At 46.7% G+C, this 23,363-nt stretch overlaps 1 protein-coding gene and 1 non-coding gene across 2 annotated transcripts in view; both read right to left on the bottom strand.

The window, feature by feature from the left end:
• Positions 1-23,363, bottom strand: part of NHSL2 (NHS like 2) — a 122,892-nt gene that overhangs the window by 19,879 nt on the left and 79,650 nt on the right. The window lies entirely within an intron of this gene.
• On the bottom strand, positions 6,286-6,358 carry TRNAR-CCU (transfer RNA arginine (anticodon CCU)). The gene is given in 2 exon segments: positions 6,286-6,321; positions 6,325-6,358. It is a non-coding gene; the product is annotated as a tRNA-Arg (tRNA).

Below are 23,363 nucleotides of genomic sequence, written 5' to 3'. Positions count from 1 at the left end.
CTCCAGGCACAAAAGGCATGCTTCCCTCCCCATCAACACTCTCCCAGGTTGATGGGTTTCTTTGTTGCTGAGCCCAGGAACCACTAGGCAAACGGCAGGATGAGTTGGAAATAATTGCACTATTTCAAGGTGGTAGGAGTGTGTTACTGTGCTTTCCTCTGAAGAGCTCCCGTGGGGGGTGGGGAGAGAAGGGACCTGTTTAGGGATGCAATGGGCAAATCCTCCCAGGGCACCCTGGCATAACCTGTGGGCTGCCAGCATCATCGATAAGGGCAGAAGCTAATTGCTGGAGGTAAACCCCCTTCATTATACAGAACGCAAGGAAATAACACATGGAGACAGAAACACAGAATAATGTCTAATGCAGTACTGTACAGTACTGAGTCACACCAGTGTTGTCAATAGTGGCTGGCAGTAGTTCTCCAGGATTTCAGACAGGGGTCTTCTCCCAGCCTGGAAATGCCGGGGATTGAACCTGGGACCTTCTGCATGCAAAGCAGATACTCTGACACTGAGCCATGGCCGTTCTGCTGTGAAATGACACCTGGTGGGCTGGAGGCCAAGTCATAAGGCTACTCCGCAGGTGGTTAGGAGCACACACTTTCTCCTGGCCAGATAGCATCACATCTGCAGGGCGGGGTGTGTGTGTGTGAGCTCTCCCTTGCTACTTCAGCCAAAGCTTTTAATTTCACAGCCAGAATGCTTTGCAAGGCATTTCCTGCCCACATTTACCCACAGTAGCCAGCAGATGGTGTAATTAGCTGTCCAAAGGCCAATTTCCGTAACGGGCTTGCAGCTCCTCACTTAGTATGTGGTGCTCATCTCTGGTTCTGAGCTAGCCTATTTCACAGGGAAGCTCTCAGGAGCCGTTCCTTTTATTAGTTAAGTGATGGGAGGGTGGAATTCTGAATATGCTCATTTTTTTATTATTACTTTCCATTACGGACAGAACCCAATTTTAAAGTGCTCTTGGCCAGTTAGGCTGAAAAAGAGGACAGGGACTCTCCACCTTTAATACCTGTGGAGCTCCTGAACAACTATTAAATGTGTGGGAACCCTGAAACTCTTTTGTATCTGGTCACCCTGCAGATATGTAATTTTATGTTTGGTGATGACTAAAAATAGTTGTTGGCGTTTTGTTTTTGTTGGGAAGAGTGTTTTTTAAAAAATCTTTTAGGTGATGCACAAGTGTGTTCTATGAAGGACATCCTCTTGTTTTAATGCCTGTTTTGTATTTTGGAAAGCATATTTGCTAGCCAATGTCGATTGTTTTAAAACTTGTTTAAAAAACAAAAATTAAGAGGAAGAAATAAGGTGCTGTTGCGTTTTATTCACTTCTCTTAGCCAGAATTGAGACTTCAATATAAAAAGCAGGGTAAAAATGATTAATTGAAGAGGCCTTGTTTCCCTTGGGGGGGGGGGGACCTCTCCTAAGATGGAGTTTGCCATCTACAGTTTTTGTAAGCGGCTATTTTTATCTGCTGATTTGAGATGTGTTTGTACTGCTGAAGGCTCCTCCCTGCTTCATTTCCTACAATCTTATCTGTTTGAAAGACAAATTGCAAAAGGTTCTTTTGAATAAAGCAGAGGGGGAAGGGAAATTTGGTCTGCAAGGCAAACTTGGCCCACCAGGAGTTTGAATTTGGCCCATGAGTCTGGTTTCCCCAAACCACACCCACCCTTCTTATGTCAGGTGTGTGGGCAGGTAGTCACAGCTGCCAACAAACTATGAGGATCCTTAATGTGCACAATTAAGTTTTGGCAAGGGAAAGCAGGCTTCGGTTCTGGCTCTACTGCCCATCATCTGTTGGAGGCAAAAAGCACTGGATCATATTCCCTGCAGAGACCTCAGTTGTACAACCCTCCTCCCTGGGTTTGCAAAATGACTTCAGGACTTCACAGCACCCAATCACCTGGCACCCATGTGACACTGTGACTGACCACTGGGCACAGTCCCACCCACCTGTCTAATTTGGCCCACAAGGGGGTATGATCAGGTAAGGCCCACAGGGCCATAAAGATTCCCCACCTCTTAAAAAATATTAGTAATGAAGAATAAAAAGCACCCAGATTTTTTTAAAAAATATGTTGCTGAGTTAAATTGCACCAATTAGTCAATCCAAATATATTTTTTAAATTGATTTAAGCCTGATTGTTTTCTAGTGCTGAGCTAGAATATAGGAAGTTTATGCTAGGGTTAGAATGTGTTGTGTTAGCTACTTGATAGAGAACACTCTTATATTTGAAGGCATGCCTGGTTCTGGTCTGGTTTAAAGATTTAAAAAACTGTAAAAGAGAGAGACAGACAGACAGACAGACAAGACAAGACAAGACAGAGGAAGGAGCTTTGAAGCTGCTCAGCTGCTAGCATCGGATCAGACACCCCGGTAAAGTGCCTATAGTCTTCCTCAACATGATGAGATGTACTGCAATTCTTTTTGAATAACAGTAAGGACTTCCATTTTTGCATCTAGACACATAAATTACCACATGCAAAGTGTATGCACGCCTTTAGGCGGTGCGTAAGTGATCATTCTACTTCTTGCAGAGCCAAATTGCTCTGTGTTGTCCAGTATAATCCACAACAGAGGTTGGGAACCATAGGATGCAGCCCCCAGTTCTGTCTGTTTGGCCACTGGGACTCTGCCCGAGTCATACACTCATATCCCAGGCCACACCCCTCTCCTCAAGCTACGCCTCTCTTTGCCTCGGCTCCATGGTCAGGTCAGAGGGGGCCAAGCGGCAGTGGACCTGCACTATGATAGACCGTCAAGTGACGGCTGAGGGAGGGCGAGAGGGAAGGAAGGAGGGGGCAAGTGGAGAGGAGGCCCCTCCGTCCTCCTTCTCTCTATGGTTGCTCACACCAGGCTGGGCTCCTCACCAGCTGCACCAACAGCGACACAACTGCCATTTTGGTTCTGGCCAAACTCAAATACAGGAATAAAGGTGTCATGTTTGAAGTCCCAATGGGTCTGGGTACACTTTTGTCCAAAAACAGGGCTATCTCATTTTTCTAGGGACTGATGGCAACCCTATTCATGGCCTCTACAAGTGCTCTTGTCTAGCTAAAATACTGTGATAATGCCTTCTTGCATGCCTGGATGGAGAGAGGTTTGTGTGGGTGTTGGAACTTCTGGCTTTGGCATGGAATGTATCCTGCTGTAGAATGTAAGAGGCCTATTTCTTGCTATGCCCACTTTGGGGCTCTGGCCCCACCCCTGGAAGTATGGTTGAAATTAATAAGCCAGCCTGGTCTACTGGCAGCAGCTCACCAGAGATAGGGCTTTTTCCAAACCCAACCTGGAGGTGCTGAGGATTAAACCAGGGAGTTTCTGCATGCAGAACATGCTCTCCACCACTGAGCCACAACCCATTCCAGAACAGCCTGGATAAAATAATCATTGCAAAACATTCTGTTTTTTCCTTGCACCCCTATCTCCAGTGGCTTTGCAGCAAAAGCCTCAGCGGTTTGCCTTCAGAGAAACCACTGTGCAGGCAAAAAGAGGATTTCCTTTTGCTAACAGTTTCCTGCCTGTTTTTCATGAAGATATGGCCCAAGAATGGGGGAGCGGGGAGTGACTCTACAGCCGGGCGATTCTTCTCTCTCTCCCTGGAGTTTCAGGAAAGGGGCTCAGAAGTTCAGCTCTCGGGAGACCCAGCTCCATTACCATGCTGCTGGTAGGATTTTTGTGGCCTTTGGTCAGAGAACCTCTAGCCAAAAATAACCCATCACCTGTGCCCATTTGCAGAGAATATGCCAGTAGTTAAAAGAAAGAGGAGGAAGTGATGGAGCTTTAAAATGCCTTGTCATGCCCTGAAGTCTCGCATCACAGTGGAACAAATGCTCTCTCTCTCACACACCCCTTCACACTTATAAGCAACTAATGTCCTGACACTGTTCCACGCACCAAGAGAGTGCCACAGCAGCACATTTCCACAAAATCCATCCAATAATTTCCTGCAAAATTCAAGGAGGGCAGTGACTCTTGGTGGAGGAGGGTTACCCTCCAGGCTGGAGTCGTTTTTGAAGCAGACTGTGTTCCATGGCCTAATAAATTTTGGCACTTGGGAGTGGAAAACCTGATTCGCAGCCACCTTCACAATACTTGCCAAGTCCTCACCCAAATCTGGTGGTGTAGACCACCTGTTGCGATGTGGGACCAAAGTGCACCATCAAAGCAGGTTCTCCCACCTTGGTTAGCTTTACCAACCAAATTACTGTACATCCTGCGGTTGTAACAGGTTGCATGTAAGGCCGTGCATACCAGATCACTTAAAAAAAAACTAGTTTTATTGTGTTTTTATAAATAAAACTCAAGTCATTGAGAATTTTCTAGTTTTTTAATGAATCACCTAATGAGTTGCTGGAGGCAACTACCACATACATAGTGGAGCTGACCCTGCTTCCCATCCAGACAAGAGGAGTGGGGTGCCATCATTTCATTTATTTTATTTCATGAATTTACATCCTAATTTTTGATACTTTTTTATTATTTCCTGGAATTTTGTCCTGCTGAAAGAGGATGCTTCTCAGTTCACAAGGTAGTTTTGTGACTCATGTACAGCAAAATTAGATGGCAGAGGCCTGAGGTGGTAGAATGGACTGTACTACTTCAGGGGACAAGTGAGGACCACATCATTTAATCTTATTTTTACTTTTTAAAAAGGAACAGAGTTTTAAATGCTTGTGTGTGTGTGTGTGTATGTATATACACACAACCAACCAAAAAGCTCCTCTCAAGCAGAAAACTAGGACAGCAGGGAGATATGATCTCTGATGTGTTAAGAAATAAAATATTGCAGGGGGTATTGCTCTCTCTTGCTCTCTGACATGGAGAAACATTGGAAAATGGCCCTCTCCAACTGCCGCCTGAAATATTATACAGTAGTCCACTCTACCATCTCATTCTGCTGTATCTACAGACAGGATGCATTCATCCTATACATTAAAAGCACATGCATTCCTCCCCCAGAATCCTGGGAACTGTAGTTTAAAGGGTGCTGGGAATTGTAACTTTGCCAGGGTAAAGTACAGTTCCTAGTTTTCTTTGATCATGTGCTCTAAGTGTATGGCGGGTAGGCATAAACTCCCTGTAAACAGTGTGTAAGCAAATCAGGATGAATGATCCAGTAAACTGATTGCCTGTTCACTAAATTGCACACCTTGTATTTAAAGCACATCCTGTTAGTGATATTTTGAGGGAGACCAGAGCAAGTGACTTGCCCCCAGTTAGCTCTTTCACCACCGGCCGATAACTGTCGGTCGAGTTCCTTTCCCTGGAGCAGCAAAAATCAAGGGCCTAGTCTTCAGTAGGCTAGACTCGCCTTCAGATTTCATATCACAGCAGAAGTGGCACTACAGAGGCTGGGCATGAACGTTTTATCAAGCATTTATTTAACAAACAGCTGGACAAAAGATGAACACATACAATCTCTTCATGTCCTAAAGCAAAAGAGAGAGAACTAACTTCTCCATAGAAGTTACCAGAAGCACACTCACTGATTTAACTCAGACAGGGTAAAATGACACCAACTGACACCAGTCATGTGACATTTTCTCTTAAGGTGGAATGGAAAATTACAACACATCCTCCCAAAAGAATACAGTAGTTTGTTAAGGGTGCTGGGAATTGGAGGCAAACTACAGTTCCCAGGATTCTTTGCGGGAAGCCATTTAATTTAAATGAATGTCATGTAGTATTCAAGTCCTATGAAGGAGTTGGGTATGCTTAGCCTACAGCAGAGATAACTGAGGAGGGGGCATGATAATGCTCCTCAAACTCATTAAATGCCGTCACATACAAGTGGGCAAAGACCAATTCTCTGATGCCCTGGAGGGCAAGACTAGGCTCACAACCACATTTAAAGCATACAGCTCCCTGACCAGAGAATCCTGGGAACTGTAGTTCACCCCTCTCAGAGCTACAATTCCCACCACCCTTCACAATCTACAGTTTCCGAGATTCCTTGGGAGAAGCAATGTGCTTTAAATGTAAGTGAGCCTGGATCTAACGGGCTGAGGTCACCGGAAAGTAGTGGTTGATTGAGCCTTAGGAAATACTCCTTGGCAGCAGGTGAAGTTAAGATAGCGGGACCAATTCCCTAGAGCCTTCCCTTGCCAGAGGTCTTCAAGCAGAATGCTGGGCAGCCATCTTTTTTTGGGGGGGGGGCTCTTGGTTTGCATTTCCTGCACTGAGTAGGGGTGATGATAGAGTCAGAGACGGGAGAGTTGGAAGGGACTGCAAAGATAATTAAGTCCAACCTTCTGCAATGCAGGACTCTTTTTGCCCAACGTGGGGCTTGAACCCACAACCCTGAGATTAATAGGAGTCTCGTGCTCTACCAACTGAGCTATGGCCTTCGAAATCTCTCAAGCTCTATAATTCTATGACAATGTAAGAGAGCGGCCACAGGCCCACCCCCCTTGTCCTACTCTAGCACTGTCATGTCTGCAATACCCCCACATTTCCTGTGAAAATGTCTGGAAACCAAAGAAAGGGAAACAAAACCCCCACAAAGGCTGGAAGAACTTGATCTAAGGTTGCCAACCTCCTTCCACAGGAGGGCTTTGCTGCCTCCGAAGGCTTGCACACCAAATTCGGACATTAGAGCAGGCTATATAAATTGGGCTGTGGCCTCCCCAATTTCTCTTACAGCACCCATATGCACAGTATTATTATCACCCATTCTCTCTGGTTCCACATCCCTTTGTTTCCAATACAGGAATGTACTGGGGGGAGGGTTACCTGCCCCCACACTGAAAGGCTACTGGAACAACGGGGTTTTCACCAACTTGCAGTCCAGAAGGAAATGTTCTGCCTCCTGCGCCCACTTGCCGTTTGAATTCAGGTTGCCATAGCAACCTGACATAATGGAAGACTTCCCCCCTTTAAAATAATTTGACTTGTTGCCATGCCAACAGAGGGAGGTAGCAGGAGAAGATTCGTCACTGAGTACTCTTGCCTGCCCACCCCCACCCCCCCACCCCAATACTGGAGGGGTCCAAAAGGATCCCAAGCCTCGTGCAAAACAGAGCCCAAACCTGAACAGGAGATGAAAGTTCAGAGAATACAGATGCACCCACGGAACTTAAAGCCTGAGGGATTAAACACAAAGGGGTGGGGGACTGAATCTCTGTGTTATGACTGTTCCAAATTCTGCAATATGCATACATTTTTCACCTGGGGTGTTAAAGTCTATCAGTGGTTGTGCTGCAAAGCCAGAAACTCTAACCTGCGGCCCTCTTGAAGTTAGTAGACTACAACACCCATCATCAACCCCGCTAGAATGGGGTTGATTTCCCCATCCCTGCTGTACCCTAATGTTTTGTGAATCATTGACAGCAGGAGTTTTCAATGTGGCACCCAAAACTTACCAGGTATTGTGCCAAAAAACACCATCAGAAATGGCAAAAGAATCTCCCCACTGCATTGCTTGCCACATCACCACCAACACTCTTTCAAAATGTGCAGCAAGGCCTATAACCCAGGGGGAGGGTGCATGCTCTGTGCAGGCTTTCCATGCAATAGGTCCAGCTTTTCAATTTCCGGAACCTACAGTTAACAAAGGATTGGGCAGGCATGTGGAGAATATTCCTGCCTGAAATCCTGGAGAGCCACTGCTAGTCAGAAGTAGAAATACCCTGCTAAATTGGTTAAGCTGCCACTTTGCAACTTTTAAGGTTACTGTTTAATTCAAACAGCTGTTTTCTGGGCAACCAGTGAAAGGTCAAGCACCCCTCTCCCCAGGCATGCCCCTTGCTTATGCTAACAGACACCATCTGGAGGTTTGCTCAGCATATCCCAGAGCACCTTGCAGCAGATGCACTGTGCCTTGGCAAACAACTATATGAAATCTGTCAACTCAAGATGGATATTCCTGTTCTTGCTAGAAGAAGAGAACATTACGGTATCCATGGATACAGAATGTCTTGTCCACACCAGGTTCTAAGAATCTCAGAATAATGAGACAAAAGCAACAGAGTCCAATCTAGAAGGGCACTTGGGGGAGGTGGGCATTGTCTGTAGGGCTAAGTGGATGAATGCAGCCTCCATTGAGATTATTGAATAGGCAGAGGGACCACAACCTGTTTTGAAGCATCGGTATGCTTCTTAATGGCAAAACCTCCAGAACAGCTATGCAACAGGCAGAAATCCAACATATGAAGCTGTACCCATCACTGCAACCACATGCTAGAGGAAGCTCTGCTGCTCCTGCTTTCAGTAAGAACACTGGATAGCTCAGGTGATTGGAGTGTGGTGCTGATAATGCCAAGGTGGCAGGTTCGATCCCTGTATGGGGCAACTGCATATTCCTGCATTGCAGGCAGGCTGGACTAGATGATCCCTTCCCAACTCTACAATTCTATGATTTTAAAAAAAATCCTGCAAAGACCCACCTAGTCCAGTGTTCAGTTCTCATGGTGGCCAACGAGACGTTCAAGGGAAGCCTGCAAAGCAAAACCTGGACTCTCCTCACATGTGATTCCCAAGCAACTGGTATTCAAAGGCATGCACCCACTGACAATGGAGGGGGAAGCAATATGCCTCTGAATACCAGTTTCAGGGATCTCAAGCAGGGAAAGTGCTCATGTCCTGGTTAGCAACTATGAGAAGAGGATGCTGTACTACAGAGGTTTCTGGTCTGGTTCAAATACCTGGATCCTGCAGGGAAGAAATAAAGAAAAAGAGGAGACAACTCAACTGGGTAAGACCATTTGAAGGCATTTTGCTGCCTGAGGTAGCACATTCCATGTACAAAAGCCAGCCAGCCTGGCTGTTGAATCTTACTTGGATAGCAGCCTCTACTTTTCCTTGGGGCAGCAGGCTAGCTGAGGAGCTACAGCATAGGCCAGCTTTGCCCATGTCCGACCCCTCAACATTTGCTGCCTAAAGAAGCTTGCCTCACTCTGCTTCATGGTATAGCCGGCCCCTGCTCCAGCGGTTTAGCCACAGGCATATAACAAGCAAGCCCCATACCTAGATTTCAGAACCACCTCCAGTAAATATGGGACCATTTTCAAATTTTTGAAGAGTGGGAGAAGGGGGGGAAACCACACAGAAAACTCACAGGGCTTTTATCCCCATGTCATCAAGAACTTTGGCTTGAGAACATTGGGTGCTAACACAAAAGAGAGGCAGGATGACTCATCGGATCTGCGCAATTCTTGAAGTGTTTGTGGTCTTGAAAGACTGCAGGGGTGGGGAAACCTTTTTTGCCCAGCAGACCAGATCTTTAACTCCTGACAGGATGTCATAATGATGTTAGTTGGCGACAGGTGGATGGTCCTGCTGCCTATCAGAGTTGGCCCACGGGGATGGAGGCAGGAAAGCGACTAAGCAGGACAGAACCCCCTGCCCATCAGCTGATGCACAGGGAGTTCAACCCTGCTATTTTTATTTTTTTGCAGACATCAGTTGTGCACGCACCTGATCCAGCCCCAACTCAACCTCTCCCATCACACCTAGTGCCACATATGATGTGAGGTATGCAACAAGCAGGCAAGGTTTAGGGGAAATGGCCTGGTGGGCTAAATCTGGCCCCTAAGCAAGAGGTTCCCCACCTGAGATAGACTATGGGTACCCACCTTTGGGTATGCATGCTGACAGTAAGAGGGGCCAACACGAATAGTGGGAAGAGACACCACTTTTTTTCTCTCTCTCTCTCATTCACACATATTAGAATCATAGAGTTGGAAGAGACCACAAGGGCCATCCAGTCCAACCCCCTGCCAAGCAGGAAACACCATCAAAGCCATCCATGCATCCTCTCTCTCCCACATGTAGATATCCCCTCATCAACCTCTAGAGTAATAGGCAACTAGTGGCCTGATAATGCAATCTATCCTGCCCAGCAGTTTTGCTGGGGCTTGGCTCCTACCGTAGCACCTGGCTCCCAAGGAACTCAGTCCTTTGCTTCCTGCATGTATACAATCGCCAGTCCACATTCCTATCAACGTAATAGCCATACTTTGGATGGATGGAAGGCTGAAGGGGCCAGTAACACGGCCTTCCACACAATTACTCACTCCCACTTGACTGGAGACACAGCCAAGGGGCTCTTTAACCACCTCCTCCATTTCAAGAGCAACAGATGCTTTGACAGAACCTCCCCTTAGTTGCTCCAAGATGCAGCCAAAGGGTCTCTTGAAACTTTTCCTCCGTGAATTGCACCAGAGGCTCTATCTGAGTAGCAGCTGGGATGCATCAGAGAAAGAAAGCTGCTCCTCTTTTGGGAGGCAGTAGAAGAGCCCTTTGGCTGGATCACTGCTCAAATGGGAGCAAGCGAATGTTTCTGCTGTTTAATCGCACCTGTTTAAAACAACAACAACAACAACAGAGGGGGAAGCAGGTACCAAGCAGGCAATTGTAACTCTAGACATTGACTTATAGACCTGACAGTACAAATGTTTTCGGAGGCAGCTGTGCAAGCATCAACTTTGACCATCACATCTGTGCATTATTGCTGGGGGCATTCTGGAACTCGGTAATAATGAGGCATTGGGATTTGCCCCTTGCATGCACTTTAAGAGGACACCTGCTCAGTAGATCAGTTAGTGTGGGATTTAAAGCTAGTCTTCAAGCTAGCCCAGGAATAAGCCAGCCCTTCGTCATTCCACTACCAGAGGAAAGAAAGTGGGATTTCTCCCCCTTTGGTCTTGAATTTCAGCTAGCTGCTGCAGGCAGGAGGAGGCAGGAGGCAGGGACCCAAAGGTCAGAATAAAAATCAAAAGCCCATTTGCACAAGTCAGGAACAGGGGGATCTATGTGACCCTCCAGATGTTATTGGACTACAACTCCCATCAGCCACAGCTAGGCTGAGGAGGGATGGTGGGAACTGCAGTCCAACAACATCTGCATCTGGACGGCCACCGGCTCCTCGTCTGTGGCAGATGGGATGCTTCAATTGCTGGGCTCTGGAATCTTAGGACTACATTTCCCAATAGCCTCTGCCATGGACAGGGTTGTGTGGCTGGGAAAAGGAGGGGAAGCTGGGTATGTGTGGAGAAACAGAGAAAGGGCTACATGCTGGAAGAAGACCAGCAAAACACCAGCACCGAGTCAGTGGTGGGAAAGGTGATTCCTACCAGCAGTCAGGAATCCCTGGGCTTGTTTCCAGAGTCAGGTCACATCCACACCTTTACATTTAAAGCACCCTTAAACCACTTTAACAGTCAGGTTTTCTCCAAAGAATCCTGGGAACTGTAGTTCATTAAGAAAAGTCATCATACAAGTGTTATTCTCAGCACCCTTAAAAACTACAATTCCCAGGATACTTCGTGGGAGGCTCTCTAGGGTTTTGAGGGAGGTGAAATTCCTACCTGAAGCAGGAGATGCTGGGGCTTGAACCAGGACCTTCTGCAGGCAAAGCAGGTGGTCTCCCCTACTGAGCTGTGGCCCTTCCCAAATACAGTCATACCTCGGTTTAAGTGTGCTTCGGTTTGAGTACTTTCAGTTTAAGTACTCTGCGGACCCATCTGGAACGGATTAATCCACTTTCCATTACAGTACTTTCAATGGGAAAGTTCACTTCAGGTTAAGTATGGACTTCCAGAACCAATTATACTCATACTTCGGGTTAAGTATGCTTCAGGTTGAGTACTCCGTGGACCTGTCTGGAACGAATCAATCCACTTTCTATTACTTTTAATGGGAAAGTTCGCTTCAGGTTAAATACACTTCAGGTTAAGTACTCCACGGACCGTCTGGAACGAATTAATCCACTTTCCATTACTTTCAATGGGAAAGTTCGCTTCAGGTTAAGTACGCTTCAGGTTAAGTACAGACTTCGAGAACCAATTGTGTACTTAAACCGAGGTACCACTGTATAGGCAAATATTAAATAGCATTAGTAACCCATTCATCCACCCATCAAAACCCTCAGCATCATCTGACACCTACTATCTCAGCCAAAATGGACATAGAGTTGGAGATCTATGATTGCACTTTCTGCTTTTTTGCAGGAGGGTTGCTTATTTTGAAGCTGCTGCATGGCGAGCGTGGGCTCTGAATTTGATCATGGGACTGGGAGAGAGGCGGTATTCCCTCTTGTGCTTGTGTCCTGATCTGAATTGCCTTTTGCTGTGTGGAGGGCAAAAGAAAGCAGTTGTCTATATCAAGCCTGGATTCAGGCAACCCCCTGTGGTGCTAACAGCAGCTTACTGGGAGGTGAGGAAACAATGACAAAAGCAGCGCAGGGGGAATTATTAAACACACACTTTCCCCCAGCTGCCACTGCTCCAATTGAAATGCAATCCTCCTCGCCTGCCTTGCAGCAAGCTAAGAGAAATAAAAGCACTGGCAAATCTCACAAATCAAGTAGGGTTTTCAGCTCTCAAGAGGTACCTGGTGACAATTAGTGCTTCCATGTAGAAGGCCCTAGGATGAGCTCATAGAATCACAGAAATTGTAGAGTTGGAAGGGAACATGAGGGCCATCTCGTCCAATCCCCTGCAACGCAGGACTCTTTGGTCCAATGTGGGGCTCGAACCAACAACCCTGAGATTAAGAGTCTCATGCTCTATCAACCAACCTATCCTTAAGCGTCTCCAGTTAAACGTGGACAAAGCTGCAGGTAATAGGAAGACCCTCTGCCCGAGAAGCCGGAGTGTTGTTGTCAGTCAGAGTGAACAACACTTCGCTAGACAGCCAGATTAGTTTGGTCTAGCACATGACACCTTCCTACATTCTCTACCCCCTGCCCCCAGCCACAGAACGGACCTTGGTGCAGAAGGAGTCCAGATCTCTGCAGTTCCTCTGTCTTCCGTCCCTGTTCTTCTGACCACAAGTACTTACTGTCCAGCAGGATAGGATGGGAACAGACCCCAGTGCCCTAGAGCTTGCATGTCTGTCAGCTACAAGTTCCCTTCCAGAAGCTCTTCAGCTGGGGCTGCAGCTGGTAGAAGTGAACCCCACCCTCAGATAGACCATATGCCCTACATGAGCTAACCGCAATGTTACAAAAATAGCTTGTGAAATGGGAACTGTGGGGAGAAAGGGGCAATTCTGATAATACAGAAGGGGAGAAGCGAGCTATGGTAGATTACCACTCCCCCCCACCCCTCTTTAGGACTTTGGTTGCACACAAAGCAAGCGGAAATCACCGGGTGAAAGTTTTATTGGCACAGAGCTGCAGGGATGACAAATCATTCACCTGTTGATTTCTGCTTGTTATAAAACGGTTTAAAAAACACGAAAACTCTGCCCATTAAGCAGAAGGGAGTAAACTCATCGTCTATAGGATTTTAGCTGATCTTGCACCTCTAGCTGCCCACCTTTAATCCCATTCTGCTAGGAAAGCGCTGAGCTGCCTTGTTTTTGGTGTTTTAATTTGTTTAACTTAGTACATTCGTCTCTCATTCTCTTTTCCGTTATGGAGCTCAAGGCAATACAAGGAATGACAAGACCCAGGACTTCCTCCGTCCAGGAAGGGCTGGCACACACAAAGCATGGCGCTCTGATAAGGACATTTTTTGGCTAGAGCAACCATTGCAGCCCGACAGCAAGGCCTGCCTAGGAAAGCTGTCAGCAATTAGCCCTAGAGCAGGGATAGCCAATGTGGTGCCATCCAGATGTTTTAGACTACAACTCCCATCAGCTCCAGCTTGTGCGATCCATGCAAATTTTATGCAAAGCTGTGCCTTCTCTTTTTGGCGATGGGTAAGTGACCACCCTCCTCCAGGAACTCACCTGGAAAAGGCAGGACATACAACAGAATTACCCAATGCTGCCATTGATCTTCTTGGATATTCTATTCTTGGTTTGACTGTGGGCAGGATTCCTGCATTACAGGGGATTGGACAAGAGGACCCCTGGGGTCTCTTCCAACTCTATGATTCTATGGTAGCACCCTTGGGGTGGTGAGCCCTCTGCTGGACCTGAGGCCCCTAGCAAATGCCCAAGTTTGCCATCTTCTAGGGCCAGCCCAAAGTAGAAGCCCTGCAGGCTTCTGTACTATTTAGAGCAGGCATCCCCAAACTGCGGCCCTCCAGATGTTTTGGCCTACAACTCCCATGATCCCTAGCTAACAGGACCAGTGGTTGGGGAAGATGGTAATTGTAGTCCCAAACATCTGGAGGGCCTAAGTTTGGGGATGCCTGATTTAGAGTGAGTCTTCCACCACCTCCAGAGTCAACACTCAGCAGCAGCTGAGGAAAAGGGTGGCATGCCCCCCTTGCCCTCGCCTACAAGACCATGGCTAGGACTGGTTTTAAATAAGAAGGCAGACAGGTAGGGGAAGGGAGAGGTCCCACTGAGAGTGGCCCACTTGTCCTTGGCAAACCCCACAAAGCAATTTACCGTACATAGGACTATTAAAAGAAAAAGCATAAAGTATATAATAAAACAGCCGATAGATGCTACAAGAGGTGTGGGGAGAAACCTATTCAAAACTAGATCTTCCTTGAGGGCAAGGTGATGCTTTGGTAGCCCCCGCAGGTGGTGGCTGGGATAGGAAGATCACACACACATGTACAGTTTGCTTATATAATCCAACTGATCCAAGAGTACACATTCATCACGGACTGCTTCTTGTGCCATATTTTTTTATTGTTAATATTAATGAACATTCTTAATTCTTTCATTTGAGGAAATCTATATCCATCAACCAAAAACAACCACCACCCCCATGTCTTTTACCAAATCACTTTCCCTTATTTGCTTATATTTGCAGTTCTGAAAGTGTATGCCACTATTTTGGTCCAATGCACATAAAAACAAGCTGCTAAACTTGTTAAATGCCAATAAATTAGCAAGTAACTGAATCTGAGGCTCGTCTCCTTTTGAGTTTGAGGTCCAGGACAAATGACTATCCTACCCCCTTGCCCCATCTGATTGGCCCTGGAGCCATCCTGGATTTTCTGCTGCATAGTAAAATGAGGCCACCTATTACCCACTTTCAATTTCTATGCCCTCTAACTTTGTCCCTCCTCCTCCTTAGAAACAGAGGAAGTGGCCTTATAACAAGTAAAGCAAACAGTCCACCTAGCTCACTGGTGGTGAACCTTTTTTCAGCCCCAGAGTTAAAAGTGGTTAGAACGACAAATATAAATTTTGCATTTATAGACATGCTCTATGCTCCATCCAGACCAGTGAGAAGCGGACCTCAAGGACACTTCCCAGCTAAGCAAAACCACAAGGTCCCTTCCTGGAGATGCCAGGGATTGAACCTGGGACCTTAGAAGAAGATGCTCTTACCACTGAGCTATATACACCCTGCCTCCTGGCACTACTTGCTTGCTCTCCTGCCCTCCATGAGTGAGCAAACAGTTGGAGGAGCAAGAAGATGGAGCATTAACGCTTTTCCGCATCTCATCGGCGCCTTCTAAGAGTTGAAGTGAATCAGGCCCAGGAGGAGAGACAAGGGACTAGGTAAAGGTAAAGGGACCCCTGACTGTTAGGTCCAGTCGCGGATGACTCTGGGGTTGCGGCGCTCATCTCGCTCTATAGGCCGAGGGAGCATGTGTTTGTCTGGAGACAGTTTTTTCCGGGTCATGTGGCCAGCATGACTAAGCCGCTTCTGGCAAAACCCGAGCAGCACACGGAAACACTGTTTACCTTCCTGCCGGAGTGGTACCTATTTATCTACTTGCACTTTGACTTGCTTTCGAACTGCTAGGTTAGCAGTCAGCAATAGCCAGTAGTTGGGAATCACAAGGGATGAGACCAAGGGACAGCTCAGTCGGTAGAGCATGAAGACTCTTAACCTTTGGGTCATGGGTTCAAGCCCCACGCTGGGCAAAACATTCCTGCATTGTAGGGAGTTGGACTAGGTGAGCTATGACCCTTGTGGTCCCTCCCAAGTCTACAATTCCAAGATTCTAAGCTGTTCTGCTGAGGTCCTGCTTTCAGGCTTCCCATGGGCATCTAGTTGGCCACAAGATGCTGGACTAGGTGGGCCATTTCATCTGATCCAGAAGGGCTCCTGTGTTCTTAATTGACAGAAGAAAGTGGCCAGAATCAGTAAAACGGAGCCAGCTGAGATCAACTTGCCCAAGGTTCCCCACCAAAAAGAAAAAACCCAGCACTAGGCTAATGCCAGAAGGTCAAAGCACCTGAAAAAGAACAGAATTTGATGCTGGTGGAGAAAAGACATGTGAAAGTGGGGGGGGGGCACCACATCAGCACACTCAGAATAGACTGAACAAGTAGCAACTGGAAAACAAAGGGAGGGGGAATCCCTTCCAAAGAACATTTCCTTTTAATGGACCTGGCTATAAAGATCTTTCCACAGAGGTACGGGGTGGAACAGTGCACGCACACGCACACACGCACTGCAAGTTCACTAGCAGGAAGTGTGCGCTTCTGTGCATATCTGTGCTGCCCTCACAGGTCTGCAGTCCAGCCCCGCAGAGCGTGGGAGATGCACAGCATCATTTGAGCACACCATGTGCTGCTCCAGAGCTCAGCCAGGGCAGGCAGCCAAAGAGCTTGCTAATAGCCTGTCTGAGAGGCGCATAAGTTCCACCTGCTGGCTGTGGTGGCAAACCACAGCTCCGACAGACGAGTGGGACGGCTGAGAGCGAGGCACCTAAAGGGACACGACAGGATGGTGCCGTGCCCAGGCACACAACCTGGAGGGGCGCAGAGCACAGCTGTCGTGTGCCAGCCTGCCCTTGTGCCAGCCTGCCCCTGCAGAACAGACCTCCTGTGACACCCACAACAGGGTGAAGCTGCTCTGAAAGCAGGTTGCTAAGTAACCCATCCTCCTGCCCTCAGGATCATTGTTCAGCCAATGGCAACATGCTCCAATGACATCATGAGCCTTCAGCATGGTATGAACGCCGTGTGCCTGGCTTGATTTCTCCCTTCGGATTGTGAAAGAGGGTGCTGCTCAAAATCAAGACAATTGCCAGGCTCCTCTGCACCTCTTTTAAAAACTGCTGTGTTAAAGGTCCCTTCTGCCCCTTGCGCAAAATAATGCCTCTCCCACCATGCACAAAAATCATACTGCCTCCTCCTGGCTCCGCTTCATTTTGAGCAAAGCGAACCATTTCATTTTGAGCATTCTAAAACTTTCTGTTTGATTTGTGGTGTCTTTATTATCACTAACCAAGTGTCCTCTGGATGGTTCGGAACACAAATCCCATCCATCCCAGCCAGCTTGTGGGAGTTGTAGTCAAAACACCAGGTTGGCAAAGGCAAGCATATAGCAATAACGAACTTGTTATCCGAGTGCCAGTTCTTACATAGGCTGCAGACACACCATATGCCCCCCTCAACACTTCCCCTGGGATATTTCTCCACCAGTGTCAAGCTCTGCTCTTTCTCGAATGCTTTGACCTTCTGGCATTAGTCTACTGCTGGTTCCAGGCTTCTTTTTTGGGGGGGGGGCGGAGCGGGCAAGATGTTCTCAGCTCTGCTCCTCTCACTGCATGTGGCCACTTTCTTCTTACAGTTAAGAGCCCCGAGGAATCAGGAATCTAGTCCATCCTGTTCTCACAGAGGCCTAAAGAATCCTGGGAACTGTAGTTTGTTTAGGGTGCTGAGAACTACAGTTCATACGGGTAAACTATAATTCCCAGTATTCTTTCCGAGGGCATGCTGTAAATATAGAAACATATATAAATATATAAACAGCAGCACCCATGCTGTGTGTGTGTGTGTGTGTGTGTGTGTAAGGGGGAAACCCTGAATAACAGAATGAGGATTGAGAATAGGTTCAGAATGCTGACTGGCTGCAGGAAGGGGTTAGTTAGGGCAGGGGTCAGCAAACTTTTTCAGCAGGGGGCCGGTCCTCTGTCCCTCAGACCTTGTGGGGGGCCGGACTATATTTTGAAAAAAAATATGAACGAATTCCTATGCCCCACAAATAACCCAGAGATGCATTTTAAATAAAAGGACACATTCTACTCATGTAAAAACATGCTGATTCCTGGACCGTCCGTGGGCTGGATTTAGAAGGCGATTGGGCTGCATCCGGCTCCTGGGCCTTAGTTTGGAGACCCCTGAGTCAGGGAACGGAAATGGAATATCTCGGAAAGGGCACACATGGCTGCTTGGCACCCTGAACAAGAGCACTCTACACTGTCTCCTATCTGTAATCCATCTATTTGCAAGGGGGCTGATTGAGCAGGCATACCGTGGGGCTGCAAAAGCAAACAACGCAGGCCAGCAGTTCTAATTCCATAGCAACATCTAGCATTCCCCAGAGAGCTTCCAGCTAGTTGGAAACCTTTTATCAGTTTTGGCAATCTGGATAGGTGGCTGCAATTTTCATTCAAGATAACCTGGAAAATAATGCAACAGTCCTCACGGAGCCTGCATCTAGGACGTTTATTCAGAACACCTTTTCTGGCTGATCTGAGATCTCCAGGCCTTTCCTTCTAGATTGCTAATGAAAAAGGAACCGCTTCAGCCCTCCCTCAACCCCCACCCCACCCCCAAGAAAAACCAAAGCCTTTGATCTGCATGGCTTATTTATTATAGGGATGAATAGCAACTGAATTGCACTGATTTCCCTCTATTTTTCCCCATCACAATGTATCCAGCACCTGCCCTACTGTTCTAGCATGCAGGCATCTGCCACAAGGCTTGCAAACCATTCAGAGCTTTTTCTCCTCTAACAAGCAAGCTTCCAGCTTCCAGCTTGCTTTATTCAGAGACGCCCTCCGAATCGCATGACTCCAAGACCTCAAAAACAGGGAGGGAAGAAAAAACCTCCAGATATATCACATGGCAAGGCTACAGAAAGAAAAGAATTCTTAGGGAACAGCAAAGATTCACTTAAGGAGCCAGCACTTTTCAAGAGGTTAGGGTGAATTGGCTGGGGTGTGATATGCCCTAGCAGGATCCATTATCTCATTGGTAGAGCATCTGAAGCCCTGGGTTTGATCCTCCGCATCTGCAGGTAGGGTTGATGAACCCTGGAGAGCCACTGCCAGTCAATGTAGACAATACTGAGCTCGATGGACCAATGGTATAGCACAGTTTCATATGTGGAGCTGGAGCATGAAGCTGGCCACATCTTTAGCCTAGCCATGATGATGATTTATTACCTTTCCCTGTTGCTTTGGTCAAAAACAGCCCAAGGTGACTTACAGGTGATTCACTGGGCACCAGGCCGGCTGCTTCCTTCCTTCCAACACCACCCCTGTCCCCCGGGAACTCTTCTCCCTTGATCCAGATACCTTTGCAGTTGACCTCCATGCACAATTCAAGGAAATTACTCGCAAGCCAGAGTGGGAGTAAAGAGGCCCATGATACAGTCTGAGAGGTGAGATCAGACATAGAAAGACAACTTAATGGCATGGCGAAGCCTGCTGCCTGCCCAAATGACCTCATCTGTGTTGCTGGAATTACCAGGAATGCTGCCTTCTCCCTGTGATGCAAGGCTGGCTGGCTGGAAGCAAGCAACAACCGCACTCCCAAGAACTTCAGCCAGGGACAAGCAGGCAGGGAATCCCTACAAGGGAGAGATCAGGGTAGGCGCCAGGAGAAAAAAAAAGGTGTGCCTGATATTTACAAAAGATTACTGACCCCCTCCCCATAATGTAGGAATGTCAAGCGTGAGCTCTAGTTCACTGTTCCCAGAGGATCAAGACAGACAGACAGACAGAATAGCAACAGTCCTACAGGCAGTAGTGGTTGGGGGTCTAATGGAAAGCCAGAAGTAGGTGGAGCCAGAGCCAATGACAGGCAGAACCAAATAATTCTAGATTTGTCCTCTTCCTCCTCCTTGATGTGTTCTATAAGGGCAAACTGAGACCACATATGATGAAGCTGACATGCAGCACTACGCCCTGGAGTGATTTTAAGTAGGAAAGCAGGGCAAATGAGGTTGATTGGGCAGTGCCCCTTCTGTTCTAGTATGGGTCCCTGAATGTCTCCTTTGCCAACCTTGTGAGAGTGGAATCTAATTACAGCACAGTGCAGAATATGTTTACTCAGAAGGAAAGTTCAACCTATACACACATATGATGGCAGCCCTCAGGGAGGTTTGCTTGTGGGATGAGCTATTTATGATAACATCTGTTCTACACAGAAAAGAAGTGGGGAAACTAGCATTTTGCATTGCAAAAGAAAAAGCAATGTAGGTTTTGCAAGGTAACAACCTTGCAGTTTGCATGGTAGCCATGGAATCACAGAATGGTAAAGTTGGAAGGTACCCCAAGGGTCATCTGCTCCAACCCCCTGTAATGCAGGAATATCAAATAGAGCATCAATGACAGATGGCCACCCAACTTCTGCTAAAAAAAACCTCCAAGGAAGGAGAGTCCCCATTCCACTGTTGAACAGTTATTACCATCAGAAAGTTCTTCCTGGTGTTTAGTTGGAATCTACTTTCTTTTACAGTGGTACCTCGGGTTACAAACACTTCGGTTTACAGACTCCGCAAACCCAGTAGTAGTACCTCGGGTTAAGAACTTTACCTCAGGATGAGAACAGAAATGATGCTGCGGCGGCGCGGAAGACCCCATTAGCTAAAGTGGTACCTCAGGTTAAGAACAGTTTCAGGTTAAGAATGGACCTCCGGAATGAATTAAGTTCATAACCAGAAGTACTGTGGCACCCCACTTGTCACTTTTTTCCAGGATGATGAGGAACAATTAGTGAGCACTCTTTGGGTTCGGTCAGTCAACCAGCTACAAATTCACCTAACAGTTACATTGTCCAGCCCACATTTTACCAACTTCTCCACAATAATACTCTTGTATACTCCTCCTTTGTGATTTTCCCTTTCTTCCTTTTCTTATCCATGCCCGTCTTAAATCTCAGCTCATCTGTAAGCTCCTTATGCAGACACACTGCTTTCTTTAGATACCTATCACTTTTCTTTCTTGTTGCAATTGTCTGCATTTGTACTTTCAATGGTTCACCTTTAAGAAACTCCCATCCACCTTGGACTCCTTTCTCTTTTGAGTACAGTGGTACCTCGGGTTGCGGGCCAAATCCATTCTGGGGTGCTGTTCGCACCCTGAAAAGTCCGCAACCCGAGTGGTGATAGAGTGCATGTGCAAAAGCGAGATAGAGCGCTTTTGCGCATGTACAAAGCCTGCAGAACGTTGTGTTTGCAACCCGGAAAAACGCATGAGGTATGACTGTACTTCTGACCATGTTGAAAGTCTCATGCATGGAAAGATCATGCATAATGATACTACAGGGCTGCAAAATCCTAGGCCTTCAGTCACACAAAGGTTCTTAAAATGCTGAAGGTGTCTCCAGGAACTTTTAAAAAAAATTATGCCGTCCTGTGGTGTCAAGAGATAGTCATAGCTGAGCCTTATGATGCAGACGAGAGAACAAGCTGGTGAAGGATAAGTGGAGCACTCCATTCTTCCTCTGCACATAGGGATGTGGGAGAAATGCATTTAAAGGGGAATCTACTGAATTCACACTACCTGAAGCAATTCAAGAACCAAAATGCAGCAATTCTTGGAATCTGCACTTACTGAAATAGATGCTTCTACCATTTTACAATATGTGAAGCTGTTAACCTAACCTGTTTATGTAACTGATTGGTTTTTTAAAAAATGTTTGATTAAAAACATTTTGAAAACCTTGTAAAATCCAAGTTCTTATTAAACTGCAGTTGGGAAGCTTCCTCTTAAAGGAGAAATTATGACAGGAGGGAATGCATCTTATAAGGTGATGCCTATGGTACTACAATCAATGCACATGTCCATCACATTATATCCATATTTGAACATGCTGCCTTAACATGCAATAGTTAAAAGGTGGGGATAGGGGTAGGGGTGCACACACAAACATACCCCCACACCCCCAAAAAATCTCAGTGTATGTTGGTTCCTGTGCACAGCAGCCCTGATTATCACATGTAGAGCATGAAAGTTTGTGTGGGCCTTTTAGCTGCATTCACTTGAATGTGCATAGAATTCTCTGCACTATGGCAGACTCAGGTGGATGCCACAGCAGACGCCACCAGGCAAGATGTCCCAGTGGTGTCACTTAATAAACAAGGCAGCTTCATATGTGCCAGGTTACACATATACCCAACCTGTTCAACCTATATACTTGGAAAGAGTCTTCAGAAATAACTATGCAATCCTGGGGGAGGGGGTACCCTTTTTAGCTTGAGGGTTGCATTGCTTCATGAGGGCATATGGTCATTTGCGAGCAGCGGACAGAGCCAGAGGCAAAGTAGATATAACAATGATGATGACTATTACCTTTGTTTAGTAGGGTACATTGCAGCAACACAAGAAGTCAGAGGTTTCTAAACCCTCCCCGCCCCAATACCTCTCCATCCTCCATCCAGACAAGCCAGAGGCATTAGTTCAAGGCAGGTTAGGCAAAAGCACTTAAAAGAAGCCTGAAGCATGTGCTGGGGAGAATCCTGAGGGCAGGGCAGAAAGAGGTATGGGGGGCACCATTTTGCCCCTGAGCCTGAGGTTCCCTACCCTGTTGAAAAAAAGTTTCTACTGACCGGGAAAGCATGGAAACCCACCTCTCCATTCTGAAATCCCCTTCAGCACTGATTAGCCTTGCAAACCCATAATTTCACCTTTCAAACAGCCTATCTTACTCTGTCCTCTTGCAGAAAAAGAGCAGAGATGTTGTCAGGGATTCAAGCCTATCAAACGGCTCCCACCCACCGTTCCTGTCCCTGCCCAATACATGATAGATAACACAACAACTTAATTTTTAGTTTTGGTTTTTTAAAGAAAAACAAAGGCAGCTTCGTCGATCTCATTTTGCTGTTGCATGAGAAAAGATACAAAGCAGACAAGCTTGTGAATTTGTGTCACACTGTTGATGTACGAGTACCAGATATGCAGGCAAAAAGGTGTGTGCCTGGAGAAGACACAAATCTCTTGCCCCCCCCCCCACCAAATAAGAGACTTATACTGATAACATCCCATTAGTTTTTTCTCTCTACAGTATTAGCATGCCATGTGTCTTATTTGCAGAGGACAGTCCTCTATTTGAAGGGCTATCCAGTCGAAGCTCAGTCTAAAAATAATGAGCCATAATAAGGAAGAGCGGTGACCTTGCACTTGGATTACAGACTGAGCAAGAACATGGGTCAATTGGTTACCCACTCACGGAAAATGTATTATATTTCTAGTTCAATTACAGTAATTTTTTCCTAAATTTGCACCTGCACCCATAAATTAGCATGTGTGCTTAATAAAAGAGAAGTACTATAGCTCAAATGTTAAAGCACCTGTTTCACATGAAGGAAGTCTAAGGTCCAATTCCTGCCATCTCAAAGCAGGGCTGGGAAAAACCCTTGTCTGAAACTCCAGAGAGCTGCTGCCAGTCAGTGTAGACATTATTGAGCTACATAGACCAATGGCCTGATGGGGTAGAAGGCAGCTTCCTTTGTACCTAATACACTGCTGTGTGTTGCAGTTGTGTCCAAAACAAAGCCTTGGAAAATTGCTGTGTATCTTGCCATTTTAC

Source organism: Zootoca vivipara, chromosome Z2 (genome assembly GCF_965207765.1).
Source record: "Zootoca vivipara chromosome Z2, rZooViv2.hap1.1, whole genome shotgun sequence".
NCBI lineage: Eukaryota > Metazoa > Chordata > Lepidosauria > Squamata > Lacertidae > Zootoca > Zootoca vivipara.
The sequence above is the reverse complement of the archived record's forward strand: the minus strand, read 5'-3'. Positions and strand labels throughout refer to the sequence as shown.